This window comes from Thrips palmi, unplaced genomic scaffold (genome assembly GCF_012932325.1).
Source record: "Thrips palmi isolate BJ-2018 unplaced genomic scaffold, TpBJ-2018v1 HiC_scaffold_17, whole genome shotgun sequence".
NCBI lineage: Eukaryota > Metazoa > Arthropoda > Insecta > Thysanoptera > Thripidae > Thrips > Thrips palmi.
Window position 1 is genome coordinate 4,870,622 of NW_023144626.1, and position 21,381 is coordinate 4,892,002.

Genomic DNA, 21,381 nt, shown 5'->3' on the forward strand with positions numbered 1-21,381 from the left:
GCACAGAAACCGGGCAAAAACAGCTCTTTTAAAAACAAAGCCCACGCCGCACTCCCACCAAACCCAACCAAACCACAAAGCACGCGGCCCTGTTTCGGACAGCGCTAGACCCTGCTCATTAAGCCGTCCACTGCGACACCTACACCATCATCCAGCCCTTCCACTGCACTCCAGCCTAACGGATGGACGCGACACGGTGCGTCCCGCAGGCAAAACGGGGAGAGGGGGGGGATATAAACCACAATTAGCGACGTACGGGCCGCTAAGCCGGTGCTAAAGCAAACCCGGCAGCATCACTGCGCCGCGCCACGCCACGCCACGCACCGCCACCCCGGGGATCAAAGCTGACGCTCCACCGCCACCCCTTGCGGCCCGGCCGGCCCGGCGCGGCCCCGCACTGCGAAAGGTGCGCGGGGCGTTAACGGCCGGATTATCGGCCCAAAACTGGCAAAGCCGGAAGGGCCCCGCCAAACAACGCGCCGCTCGCAACGACGCCGAGATTGGGTCGTGCGGCGGAGTTATTCGCACGCAGAGGCACGCCGTCGACGAGGCGTCATCGTGCGTATAATGGCCGGCGCACTGGAAGTAACGGCGGGGACGGCATTTCGGTCCTGCATGGCGCCCGGCGGGTAGGCAGCCCAGACGCAGCCGTGCGCGGCGGGACGGACAGCGAGTCTAGCTGCACGGCGGACCGCCAACAACAACATCCTTCCATTAATACTGCGTCCGCGTGGGCCAGGACGGCCAGCCTTGCGCACGCGGTGCGGCCGGACCACGCACCGGGCGGCGGGGCGGCGGGGCGCGCTCCAGGTTGCCGCCACTGCCGTCCGCCCCGGAGGCCCCGGAGGCCCCGGAGGGCTAAACGACCACGGAACGACCGCCGCGGTGAATAACGCGCGCAATCCTGGAGAGTTATGCGTCGATGGACGGCGCCGCGATAATCTGGACCCTCATGGGGGCGGCCGGCACGGCGAGGCAACGGCGAGGCAACCCTTCGGGAACGGCTTTCATTTATGTGGCCGCGGCGGTGACCGGCACCAGCCCGCTTACTGGACGTTACCGCCGAAACACGGCCCACGCCGCCGGAATGTCAACGAGGCTGCGCGAGGCGAGGAGGAGGGGGGAGGGGCGGTCGGGGTTAACACCACCTGCGATGTCCCACCGTGCGCCAAGCACGCACTGGAGCGGAAAGTACGGTACGGGCCGGGCCGGGCCGGCGACGTGACGGAGGGAAAACAGAATGACAAGAGGTGACAGGATCTACCGCAAATATCATTACTGCGCGGTGATGTTGTCGTAATCGCTGAGACTGCACTGTAAACGGCGGCACTGCGGGACACCGTCGCCGCCGCCCGCCGACGAGCGGGTAGGCAACCCCGTGGGCGCGGCCGCCATCCACCTCGCGTTCGACGAGTTCCACGCACTTTCTTTCGGCGCAGACGGTGCAAAAATACAGCCGCGCTGCACAGACAGGAAGCTGTTCCCCAAAACCCTCTTCCCCCAAAGCGCGACAAGCTCACACACACAGACACACACACATCGCGCCGTGATTCCCCGGTCTAGACGAACCGCTGCGGCAGCGGCATGAATAAACCCGGCCGGCAAAAAGAACGACGGCGTAGTGGCGCAGACAGGAGCGAGGACCTCCCCGACGTACCCCGACGGGCCAGCTAAGCCGGCCAGCTGGTGCGCCACGCCTCACCTCTCGGACCTCTCGCTCTCGTTGGAGGACTCGAGGAGGCGACGACGCCCCGCCCCGCCAAGCACATGACCGTCTTCGTGGACTAGCGGCGCGTTTTCAAACGCAGTTATGTGGGTCGGTCGTCGCCGGCCGTAACTACGTGCACAACAATGTTGCTTGTCGAAGCCACCCAGCGTAACCGCAGAAGTTTCTTACAGTGTGGGCCGAGTCGGCGACCGCGCCGCACACACGGCGGCCAGGTCGGGCCAGCCAGGTGCAGCTGCGGCCATGCAGGCGTGTCGGGCACCGCGCATAGCGCAGCACGCCCCCACCTGGCGGCACGCCGCGGACGCACGCGCGCGCGCTCGCTCCGTCTCTCTCGCACTCGTGGGGCGGCCCTGGGCGTGCGAGAGAGACAGAGCGACGCCGTGATAACAGCTCGTCGGAAATGCAGGCGACTGCAGGCGCTGCAGCATTACTCAGTGAGACACACACATCCGGCCGCCGCGACGCGACGCGTGCCGTCTAGCAGCCCCGTCGCGGCACCGCCAAAAACCCGCGCCAAAAGGCCATTCACAGCGACCCGTCTCTCTCGCACTCGCGGGGCGGCCCGTAGGCCCGCAGGGGTGCGAGAGGGACGGCGCGAGCCACTGTTTGTCGGGAGGGCCAGGCTGCGGCGCGTCTCCGCGGAAGCCTGCCCAGCATTCAAGGCCGGGACAACCAAAATAAGCGGCGCTTTCTGGCAGCCAGTCTGTTTACTACAATTGCACGCGGGGTGGGAAGGGAAGGCCGCCACTGCACTGCAAGCCACAATGGGCCGCGACAGACATTCAGTGATCAGCACACTGCGGGATTCGCGGGGTGCGAGAGAGACGGAGCGACGCGACCCCCCTCCGCAAACGACCGGCTCGTCGGCTCGTCGTAGGTGCCGTGCCGCAGTATTTTGCATATTTATTTGACTGTTGCTTCGCCGCGTCGCTGCGTCGCCGCCGTCTTCTTTTTACGCGGGCATAACCGCCCGCCGTTAGAGGGCTCTCGACGCGCCGAGCCTCACACACCGTTTTGATTTTTATTCCGGCCTTTTTCACACGTGTGTGCGTGTGTGTGTGTGTGTGAGCGTGTGTGTGCGCGTGGAAAAGAGAGAGGGGCAAAAAGGCGACGCGCACGGGCACACCGTAAGTGCGCGACGGATCTGGAGGCGCCGATGCGATGCGGCCGGAGAGAGAGAGAGAGAGAGAGAGAGAGAGAGAGAGAGAGAGGAGAGAGAGAGAGAGAGAGAGAGAGAGAGAGAGAGAGAGAGAGGGGGGGGGGGGGGAGAGAGACTCGCACGGTAAATACTGGGAATTGTGTTTGCGGCGCCTCGTCGCCGCCGTCATGTCCCCTCTCAGCGTTATTGCTGGCCGTGGACGCCCCCTCCCCTCCCCTCCCCCCTCCACGGCCTGTAATTGCCCCGCCGGACACTCATCGAGGGTAGGGTGCTTCGAAAGGCGGCCAACTCGGCCTAGTTAAAACCATTTAGGTCGAGGAGCGCTTCGCCACGGCCACGAATGCCAGTGCGACAAAGTTGCGATCGAAACGGAGACGAGTGTGTGGGAATCGTGTTTCAGGCTGATTTTTTGGCGGCCACTGAGTCTAATTCTAAGGCGGGGAATCGTACGCCCTTAACGAAATGTGTTTCGTACAAGTGCGATTTCCCGCCTTGGTTTGGAACAGTGTTGAAAGAGAGAGAGAGAGACAGACGAAACAGAAAGAAATGACAGCACACGCACCGCCTACACAGCAAAGAAAGAAAGAGACAACGCGCAAGCCAAACACACACACACACACACACACACACGGAGGAAAAAGTGAACGTGAGGCCGAAGCCCACCACCACCAGGAGCTGCAGCAAACTCGCCCCTGGTCCGTGTCACATGCACCACACCGCAACGGAAAAGGGGGTGGGGTGAGAGGAACAACGCACACGCACATGCACTCCCTCTCGCCCACACACACACACACACACACACACACACGAGCACCCCTGACAGCTCCCACCCACTCGGCGTCCCTGGCTGCCCTGGCCGCCCTGGCCCTCGGGCTTGTTTGCGGTTGTATTCGTGAACGTGCCACGCGCCACCCCTTCCCCCACCCCTCGGCGCTCTTCTCTCTCTCTCTCTCTCTCTCTCTCTCTCTCTCTCTCTCCTCTCTCTCTCTCCAGGCGCGTTTTGTCTGGACCGCATGAAATCAATGTGCTCCTTGAACGTGCCGCCACCGCCGCGCTCAAATTCTTCCTTCGCGAGGAATTTTCTTATTTCTCGATCTCCAATAAGCAGTATTTCACGGTTCACGCGCGGCGAGCCGAAGACCCCCCGACCCCAGAAGGGGAGGGGGGGTCTTTTGCAAGGTTCTGTTTTCCTCCGGTCGGTTCGGGGGCTGAAGCGGCAAGCGACGGACCCAGGGTGGACGACCCCGTCGCCAGCAGCAAGGCATGCAGCAGGGGGCCGAGTGCCAGCCCGCCGGCAGGGGGCACCCTTTGGGGCACCCCTCGGGGCACCCCGACGCCCAGCCCCGCGCCCCTCCGAGGACAACCCCCTGCCCCTCTTCACAAGTTTTATTTGCCGATTCGTTACTTATTCATTTGCAGTGTACCGCCGCCCCTCCCACGCCGCCGCGCCCAGAGACAGAGATGCGGGCCATCAGGGCGACAGAGCCGCCAGGGCACCGCCAGGAGACTCATTTCGAAGCGCTCTGTCTCTCTCGCACCCTAACGGGGCGCCCCACGAGTGCGAGAGAGAGAGAGCGAACGCGTCCGGAACCAGCCTGCCGGACACACGGCGATCGCGACGACAATTGAATTAAGGCCGCGCGGGTTCACGACCCCCGCCGGGGGTGGGAGAGAGACAGAGAGATAGAGAGACCCACTTCCGGTGTAGCCGTGCCGCTCGCTAATAAAGCGAATCGCCCATTTAAATAAAGTGGTATTAACAGCTGAGCGGTGGGAAAGGGCGCACGGGCCTGTACAGTGGCGCCACCGTCCTCGAGTCCTTCGAGGGGGCGTCAGCGTCAGACACCCCCCCTCTCTCTCCGGGGCTGCAATCTGTTCCAGTGAGCGCGCGCACCACTCTCGGCGCACATCGAGTGCCCACATTTTTCAACGAAAAAGCCTTGGGGGGCAAATCTGCCGTGCGGGATGGGCCGTGCTGTGTGCTGCGCTGGAAGAAGTCGTGGGACGCTCCGTGACGTCAGAGCAGTTCTGTGGCACATCAAAAATAGTCTGCGGGACTCTTACAATCGTCTTTTTACTCGGCAAGTGCAGTGCAGTGTACCAGGACACCGTCCGGCGGAGAGCCAACCCAGCCAGCCCACAGAGGACACAGAGTCCGTCCGCCCGTCCAGCCCACGGAGTGCATCGCCTGCTCCGCGCTGTCCGCGCCAGTCTGGCTCTCGGCCCCGCCTCGTGTGGGAGGATGCGAGCATCTCCTCGGAGAGCTGGAGAAAGCTCACGGCCTGCTTCGCGAAGATCGTCACCGTCCTGGTCGCCATGCAGCATGCTGCGCTCCAAAGCAAAGCGAGATGGATGAATGAATGAATGAATGAATGAATGAATGAACGAATGAATGAATGAACGAATGAATGAATGAATGAATGAATGAATGAATGAATGAATGAATGAATGAATGAATGAATGAATGAATGAAGAGTCGCTCCCTCGACGTCAAAATCACTCCCACTGCCAGCCGCCCACGCCGCGCGCCAACTTTTAAAGCCCTTTCTTCGTGACGCGCAAGAGCTCCCTCGGGAACGGCTCGGCCAGCTGTCAATACGAGGTGCGAGTGTGTGTGTGTGTGTGTGTGTGTGTGTCGCGCCCAGTCCCTCTCAGCTATTGTTTCAGGCTAATCCCCCCCCTTTCCCCCTCCCTTTCTCTGTCTCTCTCCCCCTCGCGGGGCGCATGGAGTGGAGGCAAGGGGGTACATCTCACTCACTCCACGGCACATTCACTCGTCACTGTAATCGCGTGCAAATCAAATGCAGAGCCCGGCGCGCGCCGCGTGCCGGGACTTCCGTCTCTCTCTCACACTCGTGAGCGCCATGTGAGAGCGAGAGAGACAGACGCTGTTCGGAACCTGCATGCCCGGGGAACGGTCCAGCTGTGCCGCGCCGCTTCGCTCCCTTCACTCAGTCGTCCGGGCAACATGTGTCGCCGAGCCACGGCATTTCCAGTGGCGTAGCAAAGAGGTGAGGCCAGGCGCGGCCAGGTGAGGTGGCCCGCCGCATCCGAGCGCACGGTTTCTCATACGGATGGCAAACTTCGGACCGCCAGTTTGATAGCCACAGTCTGGCTGCGCGGTGCTATGAAAAATGCAGCACCCCCCCTCACACACACACACACACACTCGCACTCTTTTCCCCTTCGCTTCCGCCTACCACACACACACACACACACATGCGCACTGGACGTTACTTCGGGTGGGAGGTCGAGTCGAGGCTCTTCCGACGGCCACCATTTGGCGCGAGGATAGATTGCCCCAAGACCTCCCCCCTCCCCTCCTCCTTCTTTTCATGCACGTGCACACACACACACACACGCGCACGCCGCGTAGTGTCCTTTCGTATGCATGAGCCAGACAGGGCTGGGCCCGGCTGGGCCGCTTTGATTGGTGGGGGACAGTGGGGGCCCCGGGCCGGCCGGGCCCCAAAAGGGGCACGTATCTCCAGACGGACGGCGGGGCTCAACGGCTTCGGGACCTGCCCCAAGAGACACCCATACCGAAGCCCCGCGCCTCGGCCGCCGTCACCGACACCGCCACATGACGGCGCACAGTGTGTCGTCAAACGGGGGCACCTTCGCCTCACTCACTCCCCCTCGCGTGACTGCAGCACGCCACTGGTTTCTCTCATCGATTTCCACCGGGTGTCGTCGCGGCACGAGGAAAACCCAGTCGAAAGGGACCGTAAACGTCACAACGTTGACGCGGGCGGATGAGTCCTCTCGAGTCGACAGAGGGGTGAACAGACAGGGCAGACATGTCGAGGTACGTACGGGTCACGGCGCGAGCGGCGGGGCGGGGTGGGGTGGCGGCGGCAAACAAAATATCAGCCTACAGGAGCAAACACAGAGCGCTTACCCGCGCGGCTCCATGTTCTTGACTCCTTCACCCGGAACAGTCCACCCGGGGCGATGCGGAGGGCAGCGGGGGCGCAACGACGACAAACACACACACACACACACACACACACACACACACACACACACACAAGCGCACCTGCAGAGGCGCGCGCGAAAAAAACAGAGAGAAAGAAACCGCTGTACGGAAACTCTGGGCCCAAAAAGGCCGCCAGGGGGCGTCGCCATTGCCGCGCCATTTCGAGGAGGAAACATTTATCCGAGCGACGCAACTTTTCACGTTCCTGCGGAATCCCCGCGCGAGCTGCGTGCCACATTATCTGCGGCGCCCCTTTTTAAAATCCCCCCACAGAGCGCGCCACGCGGCACGGCCGCCCTCCGCCCGCCACTGGCGCATTCCGAGCTTCCGTCGCTCCGTCTCTCTCGCACTCGCGGGGAGTGCCGTGGGGGTGCGAGAGAGACAGAGCGACGAAGCTGCCGCCACTCCCCCGAGACCGTCCCCAGCGAGCACCGAGACGCGAGCCGCCGAGGCTTAGACCTGCTGTGCGCTACGCTGTACTTGTCCGCCTCCTCCGTGGAGGGCTGCAGCCCCGCGCGTCTCAGGCAGTCTCCGGCCTTTCAATTTGTCCAAAGCGTAGGGGTAAACACAGGCGGGACCAGGATGATGCTCATGCCTCTCTCGCTCCTTCCCAGACGGACGCCAGCGGCGCGGGGCGCAACACAACAGGGTAGGGGCGGGCATCCCTTTTCCAGTGTCGACGACGCGCCCGCATCCACGACTCCATACGACGCACTTCCATGGAGTTGGCGGCGTCGGCGGCGCGGACGAGGGTTCGAATCCCGCCGCCTCACGCTGCGGCAGCGCGCCAGCAGTGTCGCCGTCTCTCTCGCACCCCCACGGACCCCCGGCAGGGCTAGGCAGCGCGGGGTGGAGTGGAGGGGGCAGGGGGCAGGGCCAAGGGAAAAGGGCTTAGGGAAGACTTGGCTCCGGTACACTGTGAAGGGGAGGAGTGCACCCAGTAATGCACGCACACACACACACACACACAGGCAGGCTCTTTCGACATTTGCATGCGCTTGGCCGGGCGTGCGGTGGGCACCCCCACCAGCAGCCAACCCTGCCCCGCAGTGGCTCGGACCGCAGGCGAACCAAGAGGGAGGGAGAGAGAAAGAGAGAGAGAGAGAGAGAGAGAGAGAGAGAGAGAGAGAGAGAGAGAGAGAGAGAGAGAGAGGCGCAAGAGTGATGAGAAACAAAAAAAAAAGGGTTGCCGGTGCATCGGAGCAAAAAATGCAGAATCAAAGCGAGTCTTTTGCAGCGGCCTCCTCCTTTACCAGGAGAGCCGTTTCGTCGCCGTCTCTCTCGCACCCCTAGGCGGCCCGCGTAATGAGTGCGACAGAGACAGAGCGCCTGCTTTAGGCAGCGCCGCGGTGGCTCGAAAAAAAAAAATTCGCTTCCCTGGCGCCGCCCCGGAAAGGCCGAGGGACATCAAACAGAGGACTCGCCGGCCCAGCCGGCCCACTTTGTACACCTTTATACCGAGAGCCCCGCTCACCTTACAGCCAGTCTCTCGGAGCGCCCAGGCCCAGCGCGCTCAACTTACTTCTAAGCCACCTCTCTCTTTCTCTCTAATCCCGCTTCTCTCTCGCGTATTTTTCTTCCCATGTCTTCTGTCTTTTCCTGCTTTTCCCTTGTCTAAAGCAGTCTTCGCTCTCGGTCGCGTCTTTGGGGATGTGTCTGTCTGTCTGTCTGTCTGTCTGTCTGTCTGTCTGTCTGTCTCCCTGCCTGTGCGTCGCACTCCGAGCCCCTTTGAAGGCTCCAAGTCGCCGGCCGGCAGTGTGCCCACCGCCCGCTGCTACTGGCCTTTCCGTTTCGATTTAACTCATCTGCACTCCACTTTCGCGCTTCTTCAGCCAACAAGGAGAGATAGAGAGAAAGATAGAGACAGAGAGAGGCAGAGCGAGCACGGCTCTATCCGACGAGAATCGCACCGCCCGCGGCAAACCGGAGCAAAGTTCATCTTGGCAGGCCGGCCAGCCGGACAAACGCCTTGTCTGACCAATTACCATATTCCCAGCGACGCCCTGCAACGCCTGCAACGCCCAGCGAGGTGCGAAGCGGCGGCCTCGACTTCAAGTCGCACTTTCTAAAGCGGCCAGCCACTGCACTGCAAGGCCTGCACGGCCTGCACTAGGCGAGCCCAGAACCAAGTCTTCCACAGTGTAACGGTTTGACGTCCACGAAAAAATCCCGGCTTTTCTTCACAGATCGCACGGATCGCGCCGCCGAAAAAAAAAGAGGGCCTGTCCCAATCGAAATCACCAGGGGGCAGCAATAACTCAAAGTGATTCCATTATATTGGCCTGCTGTGATGCTCCTCCGCGGTCCACGGGAGACTCGCGCTCGGTTCCCGCCAAATTAAATTCCAAACGGCGAAAGCTAGCCTCGCGGCGGGACCGCCCGGCCAAATTCGCGCAAAATGAAGTCTGTACTTGCGCGGTCTGAGAAACAGCCCGCACTTGCTGGCGAGAACATGATCCGACTGCGAAAAAAAAGAGAGAGAGAGCAAAGTCTGGAGGATGACGGCAAACATGATTACGAGCCATATTGATTACAGAGCAAACCCCCAGCATCTCTCTCGCTTTACCATCGCGACCACGACGAGGGCGGAAAAAAAATCCTTTCAGCAACGCGATCGGTACTTCCCCTCAGGAGTGACTGACCTCTCTCTCTTTCTCTCTCTCTGTGGATCTCTTTCTCGCTCCCTCGCTCCCCCCGACTGCCCCGGCTCCGCTCGCCACGCTGGCCCAGCTTCCATCAGCAAACAATCAGGCCCCCTAATGCTGTTCCACCCTCGGGGCGGCCAGTTGCCGGCCGACCCCATGGATACGGCCAGGCAGGGCCAAGCACGGCCAAGCGCCACTCTGCCTGAGTGGGCATGCCCGGCCTGCCCGGCGTGTGCGACTGACACACACACACACACACACACACACACACCACACACACACACACACACCACACACACACACACACAGTGACCGCTCACAGTTTTGTCCGCCTCCACCGGTCTTCTGGCCCACTGTATGCAAACCCGCAGACTCGCTCCAATTAAAGCGCACCGCCTCACAGAGTAGCACCCGGCGGGCCACCGGTCGTGCCGGCGGGAGGCATTTGCTCCTCGCAGTGAAATCTTAATTGACTGATATGCCTGGGTGCTGCCGCCGCCGGTCTGCCAGTGCCCGCTGCCTGGCTGCCTGGCTGGCCGCTGCGGCGGCAAGGGGCCTGGGGGGCCTGGCCGGGTAGCAGAGTGGGTAAGACCGGTAGCTGCCCCCTCCACCCCGTTCCAATACAATACGTGAGGAGTAGCTGCTTCCTCTCAGCCTTTGTACCGTCCCGCCCCGCCCCGCCCCGCCCCGCCCCGGCCAAACCGGCCTTGTACTAAACCTGCCGGGGCGTCCGCGCGGTCCGCGGGGCGAACCGGCGAGGCAGCACGGCCGCGGTGCCGACAGTTCGGCGGCCTGGCGGTGTGGCGGTCTGGGTCGGTTTGCACGCGTCTTATCTGGGCCCCGCAGAGAGCGGCGAAGAAAACGTGGAAAAATGCATCGCCATGACTCATTCGCCCCGAGCAGGCCGTCTCTGTCGCACTCGCGGCGCGCCCCGTGGCGGTGCGAGAGAGACAGGCCGCTCGGCGGCAGCCTGCTGCACACGCATGCAGGGCCGCTATCTCGGCTGGCGCCGCCTACGGCCCCACGGCCCTCCAGCGGGACGCGACGGACAGAACAGACGAACCCGGAAAGTCCGCGCCGGCCCGATACAAAGGGACCGAAGCAACCGAAGACGCGTCCATTTCCAGCCACACGTCCCCAGATTTACTGGCCGTCGAAAGGCCGAGCCGACGGCCAGTCGGGAGGAATTCAATCCGGAATTCGAAGGGGAGACCGCCATCAGCAGTGTATCAAAGAGTGGGCACACTGCTTTCAAAAGTCTACCGAATCTGAAAATCCCGGCCCGCTGCTAAAATTCCCATCTAGGTGAACGTTAAAATGGAGCAGTGTCCGCCAGCTCCTCCTGGATGCGGCAAGAATCGAACGGGACGCTGGCTGCCAGCCCCGCCAGCCCCGCCCTGCGCCGCGGTGGTCCTGTTGCAACCCGAGGAGCGGCGGCCAGGCGGCCAGGCGGAGCTGGCAGGCCGGGGCGCTTACCGCTAGCTAAGCCGGGACACGACACGAACCTGGAACAGAACAGAACCGCCCACATCAGTGAAATAATATATTAAGTAATCAGGCGCGCGGCGGCGGAGTTCTGGACTGGCGCGGCTCGCCACGGCCCGGCCCGGCCCACGGCCAGGCAGGTGGCACAACGAGTCGGGCCCTCGACCACGCCCATTTCGGGACCCCGCGCCTCGCTTTAAAAAGCAGAAACCACGAAAACAAAACAAAGGCGAGGCGGCAGAGCGACGGCAAGACAGCCGGAAGCGGGTGAGGCTCCGTGGAGAATCCCTACGGTGGATCGCACCGCGTGCCGTGCCGCGCCGTGCCGCGTGCGCGGGGGCAGAAGTTCCCGACTTGTTCGACACGGTTGCCGTCGTGTTGGACAAGCGGCGGCGGTGCGGTGCGTCGTTGGGACGCCGTGGGAGGGAATGCCACGCGACGCACGTCTCTCCGTCTCTCTCACACACAGATGCCTACCCAGCAAACAAAAATTGGAATTTTTGTTGGGTCGGCCCTTTGGGGAAGCGGCCTCCAGAAACGGACCCCGCGGGGGGCCTCGCGGAAACACGCTCGGAGCGCGGAGGGCAACGCACTGACTCGCACTCTACTACATCATAAGGGATCTCTGATCTGGGCGGCCGGGCGATCAGGCGGCCAGCCGTGGGCCCGAAGCCCGAAGCCCGAAGGTGAGCCGAGGCGCTCGCAGGGCCCGCCCGCCTGCCCAGGCCTGCCCCCTCCCTCAAGATAGCAGGGGGCAGCGCAGCGTGGCCTGAACCGGTTGCACTACAGGCCAGACAGGTGTCAGCAGTACACCCACCGCCCCGTCGTTCCGTCCTCGTCGCACACCGGGCCGCGGCCACGGGCACGACGAAGACGGCCAACGTTACGCCTTCTCCAAATGCAGATCGGCATTCCGCGGGCGGCGTTGCCGTGGCGTTGCCGTGGCGTTGCCGCGAGGAGCGATGCGAATCGAAAAAAGGCTCTCGGACGGCGCGAGGTTTGGCAGACGCCGTCAACGTCCAGCCTCTCGAGGTCGGTCACCTCCGCCAGGTGGTTGGTGGAGCGGCCGCGGACGCAACAGCTTGTTTGCACCGAGAGTGTGTACACTGCAGCGTCCGCAACAATGCGGCAATTGCAGTGTCAATTGCAGGGCCCTGGGACTGGTATGGCCCGCGGGCTGCGTGGTACTGCACAAGGTGCGGTGGAATAGCCAAGCGCGCAGCAGCAAGCCGACCGAAAGAACAACAACAACAAAAACAACAGCCAGTCTTTCCCTGGGTTCGGTGCAAGTGCGCGAGATTTCCCCCTGCTTTCCCGGGCTTTCCTCGCTCTGTCTCTCTCGCACTCACGGGGCGCCCCGTTTGGGTGCGAGAGAGACAGACTGCAGAGCGCATTATCCCGCTAATGAGAGCGCCACCGGGTGGCCGCCTTGGCCGCACAACAGCAAACAACAACAACAGCAAACATTTTTCGCGGGAACCAGTATTGCTCGGTAATTATCCGATCCGCCAGGAGGCAGGCGCGCCACGGGCGTAATAATAACAATTACTTTCATGAAGTCGCGCGCTTTAAGACCCGCGGGGCCGCCGCCACCGCGGGACACACCGCCCCGCCCCGCCCCGCCACGCTGCAACCCCTTTGCCGCATCATCGGGGGTTGGGTCGTAAAGAGATAAAATTGGGCGTTAGCAATTAAGATAACGCCCGCCGGAATTGTTTTACGTCGCGGGGCGGGAGCTAAGCGGGGAGGCTCCAGAGAAATATATACGGGGTGTGGAGGGACAGAGTAACGGACTCTCTCTCTCTCTCCCCCGGCAGTCCCAGGACTTCCCCCGACTTCCCCCAGGTGCTCGCGGTCCCGCAGGGGCATCATTGGCGGCCTGGGTCTTTAGCGCGCTTTAGCGCCCATAAAACAAACGTCACCGGTTTCAAAGTGATCCATCCCCTTCATTTTCCCCAACATCTCGTTTTTTTCCAGTGCAGGGGCCCTTCCAGTGTGCCGTGCCGGCGCTGGAACTCATTGAAACTGGAACCGCGCCACGGAGCGCCGCCGCGGAGCCACGGCGGGGCCTAGCCGACTTGCGGCGTTGCCAACTCGGAAGTCAGCGGCCCGCGGCACCGGCCAGGAGAACAAGTGCAAGTGCTGGGCCTCGGCTGGCCCGGCGTGGCAGCTGGCCTGGCTATCTTGGCTCCGGTGCCTCCGGGCAAACTGGTAGCCGCAGTGTATCAGCGGCCCGCCGACAGACACACGAGCGTTCAAGAATCCAATCCCGAATGGCTTCGGGACGGTCTCAAGCTTCGCGAGGAGTCGGCGAGTGGCGGCGCCGCTTGCAATTGAGCACTTCCTGTGCGACACGGAGACCGCGCAGACCGAGCAGGCAGGCCGTCGTGGGCGTGGGGGCACGGCGGAGCAAGGCCCAACGATCGTACGCGCACTCTCTCCGCACACACACACTCACTAACACAGACACACACACTGGGACACGCACACGCGTAACAGCTAATCTCTGGCACCCATGCAGCAGCAGCAGAGCAGCCTGCAGGCTGGTTCCTCTCCGAACAGTTCCCGTCTCTCTCTCTCTCTCTCTCTCTCTCTCTCTCTCTCTCTCTCTCTCTCTCTCTCTCTCTCACGCACGCACGCAATGCGGCGTGGGGGTGCGAGAGAGACAGAGCGACGAGAGGCAGGGCAAGGTGATCGATCACGAAAAAGATCAAGAAACGGGATAATGACCGCAGCAGAGTGTCCCGCCATAAATTCCGCGCCGTTTGCCTTCTCATCTCTCGGAACCCTCCTCGGGACGCTCGGGACGCGGACAGGCAATAGGCAAGGCCAGGCAGAGGGGCTTATCTCGGATTATCTTGTCGCGAGGTACAGCTGTAAGGAGGCGGTGGGCTGGAACCATTTGGACCTCATTGGGCTGCATAACAGGAAACACGCACGCACGCACACACAGACGCGCACATACACACACACCAGCTCAACCAGCACACACACATATTACGTGAATGACGCGCGTGAAGCAGGCGCTCTATGAAGGATCGAATCCGCGTCCAAGATAAATCACATATCCGACTCACACACACACACACACACACACACGAGAGCAACCTTTCGGCGGGCGTTACGGAACGTACGACCTTGCCCGCTCGGCTCATACACGCCAGCACGCTAGCGACAGGTGATCCATTAGAAAGGGCCTCGCCACGCCTCGCCACGCCACGCCGCGCTGCAGACACGCGGACAGACGGATCCACGGTGCATCATGCACGAAACGTTATCGGCCCGATCATCTCCGTCCATGACACTGCACACGTGTGGCTCTACACTGCGAGTCAATCACCCCGACGAGCCACTATCGGTGTAGTGGCTGCGGCGCGGTGTCCCCCCGGGCCGGAAGATTACCACGCCAAATAAAGACTCACGGGAAAAGCCCAGTCCATAAATAAGGTAACGGCTGGCTAGCCGGCCACCCCGTATACACTATAAAATAAACAGACTGAATTTCAGCCCCATCGGTCCACCACGGTGATTGGTCTGTCTGTCTGTCTGTCCGTCCGGCATGCCACGGCTTTCGACGCGCTGTGTACCGTCTGCACACTTTTTGATCGACATGCAGCATGCACCAAGCATGCACGGCTCGAGTGGAGAGTACACATATAAATCTCGCTCTTCCAGTGTGTGGCCGCTGCTGCACCGGTATAGAGAGGGTCCGTCCGAAAGGCACGCAAGTGCGACCGCCGCGCGGTGCAGTTACGACCCTCTCGTCACGTCCGAGCCGAGCCGCCATGCCGCCATGCCGTGGGCTGCGTGACGAGGACGATACGTCACGCGGCACAAAAGGGCGGGGAATTCAAACAGGCACGCCACGGTTGGGCGTGCCTCCAGCGGCCGGCACTGGATTGGTTCAGGCAGGACGCCAGTGTCCTTAACCCCGGAGTCTGTACGTACGATATGGAGCTCGAACCACATCGGATCGGAAACAGAGGTGACGCCAAGCCACGAAAAAGTGATTTCTAACAGCAGAAAAACAGTTTTGAAGCGAAAAGCAAAAGAGTTGTTGTTGTTTGAGTTTCCGAGACGCCCTGGGTTCGACGGGGCAGCGTTCCGGCGCGACGAAAGACTCGACTCGCGGCTCCAATTTATCGCTCTTTCTGCTGCACCACCAACGTTTCATTTGCAATACCCTCGAGAAAAGGAGCAGAAAGAGCAGAAAACTCGCCCGCCGTCTCTCTCTCTCTCTCTCTCTCTCTCTCGTCCGCTGTCGCAGTTATTGGAAAAGACTGAAATGACCCGGGCGCAATAAATGGACGGCGCGGCGGCCGTGGAACACGCGGCACGTCCCGAACCGATCAAGTCCGATCGCCGCCCCTCGCCACCACAACAACCGCGCCGCGCTCAAACTCGGGCGTCGGACACGCTCGGAAAAAAAAGCGGGCCACAACTCATCCGCCGCTTCCTGCGCGAGTCGCGGCGAGTCGCAGCGAGTCCCTCCCCCGCGGCCGATATCATAAATGTAATGCGCCCACTCAAATTCTCATAAAACGAGGCGCCGGGGCCGCAATTCATAGAGCAGCTCCGCGTCGGGGATGAGAGGGAGGGGGCTCGCGATGACGCGGACGGGACGGCCGGGGCCAACTGGGGCCTCGCCGCCGCGCCGGCCCGCCGGCCCCACGAGACTCACAAATCCGCCAAAGTTGACTGCGTTGCCACTGGGTTGCCACTCGGCGCGGGAAGGGCGGCGCGGGACGGGGGGAGCCCCAATCCCGACGTCCTATCCGGCTCAGACAGTCATAACGCTGTCCATACAGCCAAGGCCCTGGCCGAGGCCCCGGCCAAGGCCAATGCAAATACACCATAAAGAAGAATGTGTACGCCCGGATTCGACGCCCCACCGCCAAATCCAGTCCATGGGAATCCTCGGCCCGCCTCGGCCGGACCGCGATATCTCCGCCCAAGGCCGTCAGAACCCACAGTCGGAAGAAACTTCAACTTTACAGCCACTACACTGCAAGGGGGCCCGCCGTCGTGTTCAAATACTGTACCGACTGGCCTCTCTTTCGCAAACAGCGATAAGGCGCTGTCACTCCGGTCCAAATTGCACGGCACCAGACAGCAGTCCCGACTCACCTGGAACCGAAACAGAGCGAAAACAAGGTTAGCGCGCGGGGCGAATTCATTTTCACGTCAGCATCAAAGCAGCCTGCTGGCATGGGGAAGGCACGGTGGGCGGGGCAGCCAGCAGACAGGGATCAGCATCAGCCACTTCCAATGCCAAACGGAAGGCTGTGCCAGGCTGTGCTGCACGTGAAGCAGGCCGCCGTTTCGCCGGCCGGCACTCCATGCGTACTCCACCGCGGCCTCGGCGGGCACGTCCACGGCGTCCACGACCGCTAAACTGACAGTCGGTGATGGAGCACCGCGTCCACACTGTAGGGCATGGCACCTCTTTCCGGCTGGCCCCACTTTTTCGTTCGACCATTCCTCTCCTCGGCAGCCTCCGGGGCCCGGCCGTCCGAGTCCAGCTGGCCTTCCAAGGTCGCAGCTCGGCTGCCGTAGGCTGCCGTTGGCTCATCAGGCCGCCTCCGCCTCTTCTCTCTCTCTCTCTCTCTCTCGCTCTCTCCTCCCCTCTCTAACGAGCCATAAGGCCGCGGCAGCCGACCACAGGCATCGCAACCTGCGGCACGATTCCGAACAAGTGCTTTCGTCACTCTGTCTCTCTCGCACTCGCGGGGCGTCCCGCAGGGGAGCGAGAGAGGCAGAGCGACTGCTTCGGAAGCAGCCCGCCGAGGCCGCGCCGGTCTTTAACACTCGGCCTGCATATTCATAGGCCAAACGGCCGGAATCGGACCGGTGAAAACAAAAACAAGAAAACGCCTCGCGGTGTTCGGTTCCCAATTCGGACGCCGTTAATTTCAGGACCCGGATTGCAGTGTCTCATTTTCCTGGAACATTATGAAGCGGCGACGGGCCCTCCTGGAAAACGGGCCACTCATTTCGAGACTGGGTGGCCCGCAGGCAGTGACAGTCCGAATGAACTGCCGAAAAATAAATTAAAACTACAAAACTATCCACTAGTAATTAAAAATCGTAGAGTATAGTACCACAGAGAGGTGGCCGCTCAGTGGCTGCCTACAGACAAGAGAAGCACCAAAACAACAACAAATGGCCTGGAAGGCGGCATTTCCATATCAATTGGAGCTAAGACCGCACTGATTGCAAAGGCCGGGCCGCGGATTAGAGGACTTTGGGACGCAACACGGCAATAGTAATTAGACGCAGACAACGGCCGAGCCGATGGCTGCTGCGCGACTGCGTCCCACGGCCACGGCTCCAGGATTCCAAACAGAATACTAAAGCAAACTCACGGCGCTTTTCCTCGCCGGCTTCGCTAACAAGATTCGTTAACCGCCGAACTAAATTACGGCAGGTCGGAATGAAGCCGATATCGGCGAAGCCAGACCAGCGCTCCGTTGTTGTCGCTTTTTCCAGCGTAGCGTAAAGGCGAGGGCAATTTTAGTGGCGGCGTTGGCCTTCTAGGGTGTACGAAGCCCCATCAGAGACACGGACCGGTCTGTCATTAGCAGTCGTTCTGCCTTCCATCTTCCAGGATGCGTCCGAAAGCCACTACCCTACTTTTTTTTAGTGCCCTACCATTTTCCTAACGCAGTCACACAACCGCAGTCACACTCACACAGTGTGCGTGCGTGCTTTGCATGGCCCGAGCTGGGTCGCGGGATCCGCCCTGCAGGACCTTGGGCGTGGCGGCCAGCGCGGTTGCCATGGCAACGCCAGCCAACCAAGGCAACCAAGGCAACCAAGGCTGCATCAGCTGGCCAGTGCACAGTGTAGGGACGACCCGCGAAGTACGAAACGCGCGGCCAGGCCGTTGTTAGCGCCACCTGCACTGTGGCAGAGCCACGCCAGGTGAACCCAGAGACCGCGCGCGTTGTGCAACGGCCCCGCGCCGCGCTGCCAAGACCGTCCGTCTGTCCGTCCGTCCGTGCGGCCGCACCGCGCGACGCACTTAGCAGTGCACAGGAAAGTCAGGCACACGACGCGCAGCGCTTTCATTCAGACACTCGAAGCACGCAACGCCTCCTTTGAGGATTCGAAGAGACATTTCGCAAACTGTCGAAGTAATTGCTTCCTCTGATCCGGGGCGCCGGTCACCATGGTCACCCGGTGACTTTGGTGTGGCGCCTCTGGACCTATCAGCTGAATAAGGAAGGGTTCTCTGGGAGGGGGAGGGGGAGGGGGAGGGGAGGCGAGGAATGCCCATCAACACAAAGGGACACCCCGCGATAGAGAGGGGCCAGCCCAGCCAGGCCGAGGCCGGCCGGGCCTCGAGGGGCCCATGAGGACTCATGTCGCGCCGGCCGCATTCCAACACCGCGTAAAGCCATGAGCGCGACGGGCCGAGCGGTCCAGAGAGAGGGGATGAATCATGCACTGGAAGGGACCTATTCGCAGATCTGCACGCACGGACAGACAGACAGACACACACACACACACACGAGCGAACGAAATACCAAACGGTAAACGAAAAACCAAACGGTAAACGAAAAACCGTACAGGCCCTATAGGCAGGCCTATGGCCCTATAGGCCCTATGGGCAGGCGGACTGTTGGCCGCTGCACGGTGTGAGGGCGCCCTGGCTGCCCTGGCTGCCCGCAGCGTGGCGCTGCTATTAGGAAAGAATGCAACAGCTTAATTCACAGCGGGGCGTGGGGCCGGGCCAGCGCCAGGGCCAGCGCCACACAGTGCAACGCGCACGGCCCACACGCACTGCGGACGACGACGACGACGCTCTGGCCCGCGTCCACGACTTCAGCGGCCCGTTCGTTCAGACTGCCGGGCGGGGCGGGGCGGGGTGTTACGTGGTTTGCGGACGCTGCAACTCGGCAAAGTCGGGGAGTCGGCGCACGGCCGCGGCGTTAGGGGCGGTTAGGCAAGAGAACTTGGAATTCCAACACAAAGGGAGGCGGAAAGGAAATCCAGAGGGGGATGAACTTCTTTAGAAGCCGTGCGGCGCCGCGCCAGCCGCGCCCAAGGCGCTGGTAACGTGTTGCAACTCTACACCGCCCTCTCTCTCCCTCCCTTCCACTTCCAGCAGCGCACCTGCTCCATTCCGTATTCGAACCCGGGACCCTTCCTTCCGTCTCTCTCGCACTCTCGCGGCGCCCCTGGAGTGGAGCACCGGCAGAAACTCGACTCCACGCACTCACCCCTCGCGCCTCGCGACTCGGCCAGGGCTCGCGTTGCACGCGTTGCTCGCGACGTCGTTAGCGGGAAATTGTTCAAAGGGGTCGTCTGGCCTCATTACGGGAAAAATGAATGCATCGCCCGCGGCGGTGGTAATGGCTGCCCCGGTGTGTCCCCTGCACTGCGAGCAGCGCTAGCAGTGCAGCAGTCAAACGGACCGCGCGACAACGGTACGGACTACACTCAGGTTGGCACTCACACATGCACACACACACACACACACGCACCGAGAGGCACACGCGGACAGAGGACTCCATTACAACGTGAATATGCAATGCTGTACAGCGAGGCGACTTAAGTCGCGACGCAGTGGCCAAGTCGGATGCATTTCAGAGGAAACATAGAGCGCTCTATGCAAAACGGTGTGGCGCGCGCGCGGCGTTTCTAGGACGCCGTGTACACACCAATGAGAAGTTTATGGAATCGCAATTCGATTCAAAGCAGAGATCGACTCTATCGAACGCGATCGGGCGGCACAGCGGATGCAGCCTGCAGTGGCACGTCACTGCACTAGGAGAAGAACGGCGCGAGTTGGGGACTTTGCGAGAGTTTGGACCCTCGATGCCGCGAGTGGGGTAATTTACAGTGCGACACGGAACACTGTAGGACACCGTAAAACTGCCGCCTAGGCGGCGGGGGTTGCGGTCGGTCGTTCACCTCGCGGACACACCAAAACGCGAACGCATTTCCGGCCGGTGGGCCACTGGAAACAAAAGGCGGGCCGTTCATCGGCAAGCCACGCCACTGTATTCCCGCGCTGTCCGTTATTTATCGATTTGTTTCAAAACAAACCGAGGGCAGGGAGGCGGCACACGCAATGGACGGCCCGCCGGGTCGGCCGCCCCCACCCTGGCACGCCGCTACACTGCTACAACCCCCAGGGAAGGAGGGGACCCGGCGGCCACCCCCTCGGACAGCCCCGCACTGCACCGCCCTGCCTCGCCCTGCCTCGCCGACCCGCGGCCAAAACCAAACGCTAATTGAACTTTAAGGGGACAGGCCGTTATAACTCGCCAGCCCGGCGGGGACGACGCCGTTCCCTCGGAGGAAGGCGCACTCCTCGCGCAAACCAAACAAACCGGAAAGTTGCTTCAGAACTTTTTATTTTGACGGTGTACTGTACCGCACCTGTCCGGCACACTGGCCGCTATGTATCAATGCCGCTTCCCAGTCTGAATCCGTTTTGCCGTATGCAAAACACAATGCTAACTGTATCCGGATTCAGATTCGCATTCGCCCCAAGAGCGGTGTGCGCCCCCTCCCCCTTTACGCGCGTGCTGCGCTGCCCCCGCCCCGCCGACACGTTACCTTTCCATATTTCCACGCGCGGACGAAAAAGAGGATGAGAAATTTGAAAGTCAAACGAGCGCGACAGAATAATGCGATGACCCGGCCATCCAGAGCCTAGAGTCCCCTCAGGCCGTCGGGCCCTTCAGTCCCGGGCAAACGCCCAAAAGGTGTGCAGCCGGCTGGCGGGGCGGGGCGCGGCCCGGTGTCGTAACGTCTATCCCTGCAGGTGAAAAAAGGCAGGATAAATCACGGAGATGAGGAGGAGGAGGAGGATGATGAAGAGGAGGAGGAGGAGGAGGGATGGGGAGAAGCGGGTTGACAGTGCCGGAGCCGCAGAGGACCGGAAGAGTTGATGACACGGCGCGACTCGGCGACTCCAAGGGACCCGGCCAATATTGACGCAGCCGATCCGGCTCTCGGTCGCAGCGCCGCAGCGCTCTACATTCGTTTCTGTTCAAAGCCCTGGCGGCCCTGCGGCCCTTCGGGAGGCCCTTTCGGGTGGGCGGAAGTACAGGCACGGACCATAGGGCACCGCAGCCGCGGGGCCGGCGGGGCAGTAGGCAGGGCGTCGCGGTCGATTGCCTTGCCCACAGGCCGGGCCGCCACGGCCCCACTACCGGGCTGCACGCGTACAACAGAGCCCCATCAGGGGGCCGTGGTGGCGGCGTGCGTGCGCCGAGGTCAACGGTCGTCCACTGCGATTAGTCCCGTTCACAGTGCACACGACTCGCAGACGCACGGCCGGCAGGTGCTTCGGCGCGTCGCAGTGCGTACTCGCCGTCAACACCCGCACGCGTTTGTTTACACGCGTGCGGGGACCACGCCGCCGTCT